Source organism: Triticum aestivum, chromosome 2A (assembly GCF_018294505.1).
Source record: "Triticum aestivum cultivar Chinese Spring chromosome 2A, IWGSC CS RefSeq v2.1, whole genome shotgun sequence".
NCBI lineage: Eukaryota > Viridiplantae > Streptophyta > Magnoliopsida > Poales > Poaceae > Triticum > Triticum aestivum.
This window is the reverse complement of record NC_057797.1, coordinates 387,924,614-387,933,901: the sequence shown is the minus strand read 5'-3', so window position 1 is coordinate 387,933,901 and position 9,288 is coordinate 387,924,614.

Genomic DNA, 9,288 nt, shown 5'->3' with positions numbered 1-9,288 from the left:
CTCTTTTTATAGCCCTGCACCCCTGCAACCGTAGTAGGGATTCCCTGTGATCCCATAGGTGTCGTTCCTGAGCCCCGACATCGTAGGTCTTTGGTAAACTACTCACGCAACATCGGAGGGGCAATAAGGATGATGAGGAACCCCTCCATGATCGTTGCCCCCTCCGGCAGAGTGCCGGAAAAGGCCTCTAGATTGGATCTCGTGGTTCTGGAACTTGCAGCGGCTGGAAAAGTATTTCGTCAACTCCCGTGGGGTTTTTGGAATTGAGTATTTATAGAGGTGGAGGTGACTCCAGAAGGTTCCTGTGGGCTCCACTACCCATCAGGGCACGCCTGGGGCCTCTAGGGCACCCTGGGGCCTAGTGGGCCCCATGAGCCTCCTCTCGTGTGCTCCTTTGGCTCCCTGGGTGTCTTTTGTCCAGAAAAATCTCCAAAAAGTTTCGTGGCATTTGGACTTCATTTGGTTTTGATATTTTGCGAAGTAAAAAACAAGCAAAAACAACAACTAACACACTCGGCACTATGTCAATAGGTTAGTAATAAAGTTGCTAGTAAATGTATATAAGACATCCAAGATTGATACTATAATAGCATGGAACAATCAAAAATTGTAGATATGTTGGAGACGTATCACCCCTAGTCCAGGAGACCGTCAATGGACACCTCCCGCCTTTGGGCCACAGTGGCGGACCAAGCAATGGCCCTCGCGGCCGATGATGGTTTGGCGGCCACGGCGGCCGATGGTTATGTGGCGGCAATGGTGGCCGGTAGTAGCTGTCATCGGGCAGCAGCGATGGAGCATGTGGTGGGTGTTCTGCACACACCCACCAGGGACGCCATGCGGAGTACACGCCGTTGGGGACTGCACCGCCGTGGTGTAGCATCCTAACTGAAGATGTCCTCTAATGATGACGGAGTGGCTGAGTGACGATGACGGACCAGTGCCATTGGCGATTGTGGGAGAAGCATACGATATAAGCTACGGTGAGGGAGGGAAGATGCGATGCGGACTCGCCGGCCATGAGGGTTTATATAGCATGCTAGTAAGCATGGGGGTTTTGGGGAGTTTCGTCGAGTCAAGCGAGAAGCTTGCATGTTTGCCTGTGGGAACCTGTGTAGTTGCGCGGGAATAGGCTCACTGATGATTCATTAGCGCCTCTTTGAGCCAATGTTTGGCCAAAAGAAACGCATGTGCAGTGCTCAAGCTTGCAATCGAAGCCTTCGGCGCTGGCTTGGTGACAAGTCGTGCGTGAGGAGGACAAAATGACACATACACATATGGTTGATAAAAAACATATGCAATTTAATTACCTAGCAAACAACCATAATCTACACAGCGTCGCAAACGATTGTTCGCCCATAGTGTGATGCGAAATGCAACGTAGTTTCACATCATGACGTCGGCTTCTAGGCGGCCAGTCCATGTGTGTTCAACTGTTGTGTGTGTGGTTGCTCATAGTTGAGGCCGCGACGACGCGCGCTCTACTCGCGTCCCGCCGTGCGCTTCCAGCCTTTGGGGTCGGCGCATGATCATGTACGTTCAGGGTGCCATATGCATGCGGTTGCACCAGGCGCGGTGCCCCGATGCAGTTACCCGCGGCCATTTACCTTAATCCCTCGCGCCCCACGACACAATAACCACACCCACGACGATACATACATAGATGATATCCAGCGGCTTCAATGGCGCTCCCAGCGGCTGACGATGACTACGGGCATCAGTTCACCACACGTCATGTAGTGGACACTCGCCTGAGAAGGAAGGACCTCTTGATGGTGTACAAGAATGAGCCAGTCTCGGTGGAGAGCTCCATCCACACTATGGAGTAGTTGCTTGCTAAGGACAAGTACCAAGTGGCCGGCTTCGACCTCGAGTTCATCGGCAGTCGTGTCGGGTATGACCAGAAGGTTGTCGTTGCCCAGTTGTGTGTGCGCCATCATGGCCTCGTCTACCACTACCACCTACCCACAAGGCCTTGCGAGTGTTTCGCCAGGTTTATCAACAACCTCGACTACAGTTTTGCTACGGTGTACACCCACAATGATCTAAAAGCGCTTGAGATTTCGGGCTGATACGTCCATTTTGCATCATGTTTTCCAATTGTTATTTATAATGTTTTGATGCATAATAATGCCTTTTGGAGTAATTCTAATGCCTTTTCTCACATAATATGCAAGGTTCACACAAAGAGGGGGAATACCGACAGCTGGAATTATGGACCTGGAAAAGCTACGCCGGAGTTACCTATTCTGCACATCTCCAAATGAGCTGAAACTTCATGGAGATTTTTTATGGAATATTTAAGAATTATTGGAGCAAATAACTACCAAAGGGGCCCCACCAGGTGGGCACAACCCACCTTGGTGCTAGGGCCCCCAGGCGTGCCCTGGTGAGTTGTGCCCTCCTCGACCCACCTCCGGTGCCCATCTTCTGGTATATAAGTCATTTTGACCTAGAAAAAAAATCAGGAGAGGACTTTTGGGATGAACTGCCGCGGTCTCGAGGCGGAACTGGGGTAGGAGTACTTCTTCCCTCCGACGGAGCAATTTCACCAGGGGAACTTCCCTCCCGGAGGGGGAAATCATTGTCATCATCGTCACCAACAACTCTCCCATCTTTGGGAGGGCAATCTCCATCAACACCATCTCCTCTCAAACCCTAGTTCATCTATTGTGTTCAATCTTTGTACCAGAACTTCAGATTGGTACTTGTGGGTGACTAGTAGTGTTGACTACATTTTGTAGTTGATTACTATATGGTTTATTTGGTGGAAGACTATATGTTTAGATCCATTATATTACTTAATACCCCTCTGATCTTGAGCATGATTATCATTTGTGAGTAGTTACTTTTGTTCTTGAGGTCACGGGAGAAATCTTGTTGCAAGTAATCATTTGAACATGATATGTGTTCGATATTTTGATGGTATGTATGTTGTGATTCCCTTAGTGGTGTCATGTGAACGTCGACTACATGAGATTTCACCATATTTGGGCCTAAGGGAATGCATTGTGGAGTAGTTATTAGATAATGGGTCGCTACAGTGATAGAAGCTTAAACCCTAATTTATGCGCTACTTCATAAGGGACCGATTTGGAACCAAAAGTTTAATGTTATGGTTAGATTTTATCTTAATACTTTTATCATAGTTGCGGATGCTTGCTAGGGGGTTAATCATAAGTAGGAGGTTTGTTCAAGTAAGAACTGTTGGGGAACGTGGCATGCAATTTCAATAAAAAAATCCTACGATCACGCAAGATCTATCTAGGAGATGCATAGCAACGAGGCGGGGAGAGTGTGTCCACGTACCCTCGTAGACCGAAAGCAGAAGCGTCATGTTAACGTGGTTGATGTAGTCGAACGTCTTCACGATCCAACCGATCCAAGTACCGAACGTACGGCTCCTCCGTGTTCAGCACACGTCTAGCTCGATGATGTCCCTCGAGCTCTTGATCTAGTAGAGGGTCGAGGGAGAGTTCTGACAGCATGATGGCGTGGTGATGGTGATGGTGATGTGATCCGCGCAGGGCTTCGCCTAAGCACTACGACAATATGACCGCAGGAGTAAACTATGGAGGCGGGCACCGCACACGGCTAAGAGATTTATTCGTGTGCCTTTGGGGTGCCCCCCGCTGTCGGTGTCAAAACCGGCGGATCTCGGTTAGGGGGTCCCGAACTATGCGTCTAAGGTCGATGGTAACAGGAGAGAGGGGACACAATGTTTACCCAGGTTCGGGCCCTCTCTATGGATGTAATACCCTACTGAAAGTGCGTTATATCGACTAGCGGGGGGGTGAATAGGCGATTTTTATGAAAGTCTTCAAAACGTGGAAGTTATGAAGACAAACAGTAGAGATATGCATATCACTATGCAGCGGAAGTTAGATTACACTAGGCAAGCCATGATCAAGTATTCAACAGAGTGAAAGCACAATGACAAGTAGCTGCAGTGTAATAAGGATCAGGTAGGAAGAGGTTGTGAAGCCAAACAAATCATACAGTTATGTTGTGAAGACAAAAGATATAGCAAGCATGCAATGGCTTCACAATGAGTAACAGTAAGTAAAAGGAAGTGAAAATGAAACCAGTGACTCGTTGAAGACAATGATGTGTTGGACCAGTTCCAGTTGCTATGACAACTGTACGTCTGGTTGGAGCAGCTAGGTATTTAAACCTTAGGACACACAGTCCCGGACACCCAGTCCCGGACACCCAGTCCTGAACACGCAGCTCAGGACACCAAGTCCTCACCGTATTCTCCTTGAGCTAAGGTCACTTAGTCCTCGCCCAACCACTCTGGTAAGTCTTCAAGGTAGACTCCCAAACCTTCACAGACTTCGTTCACTGGCAATCCACAATGTCTCTTGGATGCTCTGAACGCGATGCCTAACCGTCTGGGGATGCACAGTCCTCAAGTGTAATAAGTCTTCAGATCACACAGACAAGAAGACTTAAGTGATGCCCAATGTTCTCTGGCTCTGGGTGGTTAGGGCTTTTCTCCTCGCTAGGAATTTTCTCTCAAAGGCTTCAAGGTGGGTTGCTCTCAAACGACAAACGCCGTGCACTGAAATCTGAGCAGCCAACCGTTTATGGTTGTAGGGGGTGGGCTATTTATAGCCACTTGGCAACCCGACCTAATTTGTCCGAAATGACCTTGGGTCACTAAGGAACTGACACGTGTCTCAATGGTCAGATTTCAAACTCTCATGGCAACTTTACTTGGGCTACAAGCAAAGCTGACTTGTCCGGCTCTGGACAAGATTCGCTCTCATTGTCTTCACTCGAAGACATAGGTTTTTGGTTTAGGCATCACTTCATTCATTCTGACTGGTTCTCCTGGACCCCACTTAACAGTACGGTGGTTCCTATGACTCATCACAAAAAGAAAAAGAACTACGAAAGATCTAAGTCTTCGAGCTCCATAGGCTTCATAACGTGTCTTCTTTTGTCATAGTCTTCAATGTGAATATCTTCATATACCACCTTTGGCTTCAATGTCTTCATACATTTTTAGGGGTCATCTCTGGTAGTGAAACCAAATCAATGAGGGACTTCTACTTGTGTTATCCTGCAATTCTCACAAACACATTAGTCCCTCAACTATGTTTGTCATCAATACTCCAAAACCAACTAGGGGTGGCACTAGATGCACTTACAATCTCCCCCTTTTTGGTGATTGATGACAAACTAGTTGAAGTTTTCAACGGGGAATATAGTCTGTGAAATTGTAAAGGATAAGGAATTGTCTTCATAAGTTGCAAGGGCTCCCCCCTGAAGATGTGCATATAAGTTAATTTGCTTTTGGAATGCAAATGCACATGGCAGGTTGTACTTGTGGAGATCCACTTCAGCTTATGATGACAATCCACTATGCATGTGAAAGTATATGAAGATAATGACATGCATAATGGAAAATGGACGTCTGCAGAATGAGATAAGTGCGGAATTTATCTTTGCAAAACAGGGTGGCAAACAAGTAGCGGACGACCGTCGAGTTTTAGTGTTACAACTCAAAGAACCAAATGAAGCAAAAACAAGAGTTGTAAGCACGAAGCAAAATATAGCAAAACATAAAGCACCCGCCCATATGGACCCGCTTGAAGACTATCAACCCATATGCTTCTCCCCCTTTTGTCAGCAAGGACCAAAAAGGTTTGAAGACATAGAGTGTCTATTCGTTCCCAGAAGCAGCAGGGTCGTTGGAGGTGTTTGGCGGTGCAGAAGAGCTTGGAGGTGCTGAAGCAGGTGGCAAGATTTCGAAGACGATTAACATCCACCAAGAGGCTTTTCATCTGACGCTTGAGCTAGTCATGATGCCTATCTTGTTTTTGATGAAGGGCCACAAGAAGCTCTCGGTTATTGAGAACATGAGCGCACTTCTTGGGTCTTGAAGCAGTTGCACTATCAGTGGCTTCAGTTGAAGCAGGGTGCAGCGCACGTGTAGTGCCAGCCAAAGGATACACCCTGGAGATGGCTTCAACACCTTCATCGTTCTGAGTGAAGCTCTGGTGTTCTGCATTCTAAAGACTCAAAGGTTGCTTGGCAGGCTCAGGATATATAGCTTCAGTAGAGGTATCCACATCTGGCAAGAAGATCCGATGGTTTCGGGCTGAGGGCTGATACGAGATCGCAGAGTGCAGTTTGATCAGCCTCATCACCCAAGGAGCATAGAACTTCAAACCAAATAAATCTGAGCCTGACGCTGCAAGTTGGCGTATGAAGAAATCCTGTGCGTTGAAGCATTTGCCATGAAGGATATAGAATATGAGAGTCTTCATTGCACCCTCAATCTTGGCATGTGGAGAGTGTCCCTTAATGGGCCAGAGAGTCCGCCGGATGATGTGATATATGGTCCTGGGCAGGTACTCAAGGTCTTCAACAAAGAACTCAGTTGGATAGGGTGCATCGTGGGGCAATGGCTTCATCATTGAGAGCATCTGACTCATATTTGGTTCAGGCCTCTGGAATATGCTCTCAATAGCTTCAGCATGTAGTTGACAGCCTTCCTCGAAGAATTCGCCAGGAGTGGGTAGGCCGGTGAGCTCAATGACATCAAATGCATTGGCGTCATGATGGACATTGCCGGTCATCCACTCCAGGACCCACGTCTTCGGATCTTTGTTGTATCCTTTGATGTGTAGGGTGGCATAGAATTGCAACATAAGCTCTTCATTCCAGTGCTCTTCATCAGTTATAAACTGCAGCAGACCCACTTGCTTGAAGCAATCCAGCGCTTCCTCTAAGCAGGGCAGACCAGCAGTGGCTTCAACATCAAGGCGCTTGTGCGGGAAGATGCGACCTTGGTTGTATAGGATGCATGAATAGTAGCTGCACTGAGGATAGCTCCAGAACCTATCTGATGAAATCCTTTCCCTTGAATAGGGGTTCTTGGAGCTGTTGAAGAACGTATTGTCTGCCTTGAAGCTATTGATGTCAAAGGAGCCAGGTGCTGATGCAGGACCTGGGAACCTTGGCAGCCTTGGGACTGGCTTCTGGACATGAGGCATGTGCTCAACATGGTAATCAAATTGAGGACCTGCAGCAGACTCAGGAACAGAAGTGTCTGGATCAGTAGCTTCAGTGTCTTCTGAAGCTTTTGGTGGGGAGGGATCCACATTGGCTTCAGTGTTGGTTGTGGCAGTCTCAATATTTTCAGCCTCCGCTTGACTAGCTGGAGGGTCAGTCACAAGCACGTTCTCCTGGAGAACTGCTTCTTTGTGGAGCATTGGATTGGGCTCTTGTGGTTCTTCTTCTGTGGCTGATGCAGCCGGAATGTCTTCAGCATAGACTTGAGGCCTTGGACCTTTGCGAAGCCTGCGGAATGCAGACGACGCCTGTGGGGTTGGAGTGGGCTGGGCCTCATTGTCTTCTTCCTCTTGAGGGCGATCCGCCCATGATGCATCTTGTGCAATTGGCGTCAGAGGACGACCAATGCTGATGAGTTCGCTTTGTTCATACTGAGGAAGGGCTGCATCATCTTGTACATTGTCCTGATGACCAATGTCTTCAGAAGCAATGGGGTCGGCTGCTGGTATGTCTTCAGCTTCAGGAGCCTCTGTGGAAGCAGGCTCATGAACTGTCAGTTGTCGTTCTGTGTTGGGGTGAACCATAGAGATAGGTTCAACTATCAAGGGCTCTGTGGGAGCAGCCCGAGATTTCTTGATCTTTCGCTTCTTTTTGCTGGGGGCAGTAGGAGAGGCTTCAGAGCTTTTCCTCTTCCTGGCTTCAGCCTCTGCAGTTCTTGTCTTCTTGAGCTCTAAAGCTGTTGACCGGCTCTTTGGCTTCGAGCCAGTCGTTGCAGTTGGGAAGACAATTGGAACTGCTTCTTGCCTAGGTGCCTCTGGTTCAGCCATAGCAGGCTTCTTCTTCTTCTTCGCGGACATATTGGGGTCGATGCCTGGACGCCCAAGTGCCTTGCGCTTCTCAGCCTCATTGTAGGCTTGTACACATCTTTTAGCCAGAGACTTCATCCGCTCACGTGAGCCCTGAGCTTCTGCACGCTTCTTCAGAAAATTTTCCTTGAGCTCATGCAACATGGTCTTGAAGCTCTTCACTTCTTGCACGCTGAGCTTGGCCATATTCTTCTTGAACTGAGCCTTTTCATGATTAATTTTCTACTTCAGTTCAACAATGCGCTGGGCAATGGCAAGTTCTGAAGCAATTGCGCCTTGGAAGGCGACGCTGAGGCCAACAGGCAACTGCAGATCTTCGAAGCTGATGTTTGGTGTGGCAAACCATTCATCGATTAAGTTGTGGATGATGGCGACATCAAAGAGAGCCAAATTGTTGAAGATTTCAGCTTCTTCTTTGCTCTTGATGAGCTGCTCTAGAGCGTCATCTCCAAGATCTTCATCACTTGACAGATCAATGGCTTCGCTGCGCAGAATGGCAGCAGCTGTGAGCTCTTTGCCGGTGTGTGGCTGAGGCACCTTGGCCTTCTGGGGCTTGGAGACGCGGGATACGTCTTCAGACTGCACACTGGCTTCAGGAGGTGCAGTTGCCAATGGCTTTTCCCTTGAGATTTTTGATGAAGGGGCCGGCTTTGAAGCTTTTGGCTTCTTCGATTGCTTTGGCTTCGGTACAGCAGGAGCTTCATCAGACTCAGAGTCAGCTGGGGGTCATTCACGGCAGTCCCTTGGACTAAGATGCGGGTGATGAGGCCCTCAAGGTTGGCATACGGACCGATGATATTGGGTTCTGCGTCGCGTGTGCCATCTGCCCTTGGTGCTGAGGGACCAGGGTTGAAGTCTAACCCTAATTTCTTCTTGTTGAGCTTCGCTGATTGTTGGGCAAACTGGAAGTTGCACTTGAACAGATTGTCGTCACGACACTAGAGTAGTGACGACGGATGTGCATCATCAGGCTGTGGCCCACGAACCATGCATGGATAGAAGCTTTGGGTAATAGCTTCATCTCTGGTTCTGGGTACAAGGTTCTTGTATAAGATGTCTCCCCACGGACTTTTGATGGCACTTTTCTCAGCATACTCTTGGGTTGTGAAGCGGTATTTGAACCATTGTTCAGCCCAATAGCGTCGAATCCATTGGATTCGGGACTTGCGCTGCCCATAATTCTCTTCATGATCTGTTTTATACATTTCTGCCAGGTCTTCAGGCAGATCTTTGGAAGTTCCTCCACGTCTCTGTCTGCCCCCCTTCCTTGCTGCTGCTTCTGAAGCCATAAACTTTAACTTGAAAGGCTTGAAAACTTTCAAAGGCTTCAAAGGCTTTCTTTTGCTGGACCAATAGGAACTGGCTTCAGGAGAATTTATGTGATGCTGAAGGAATT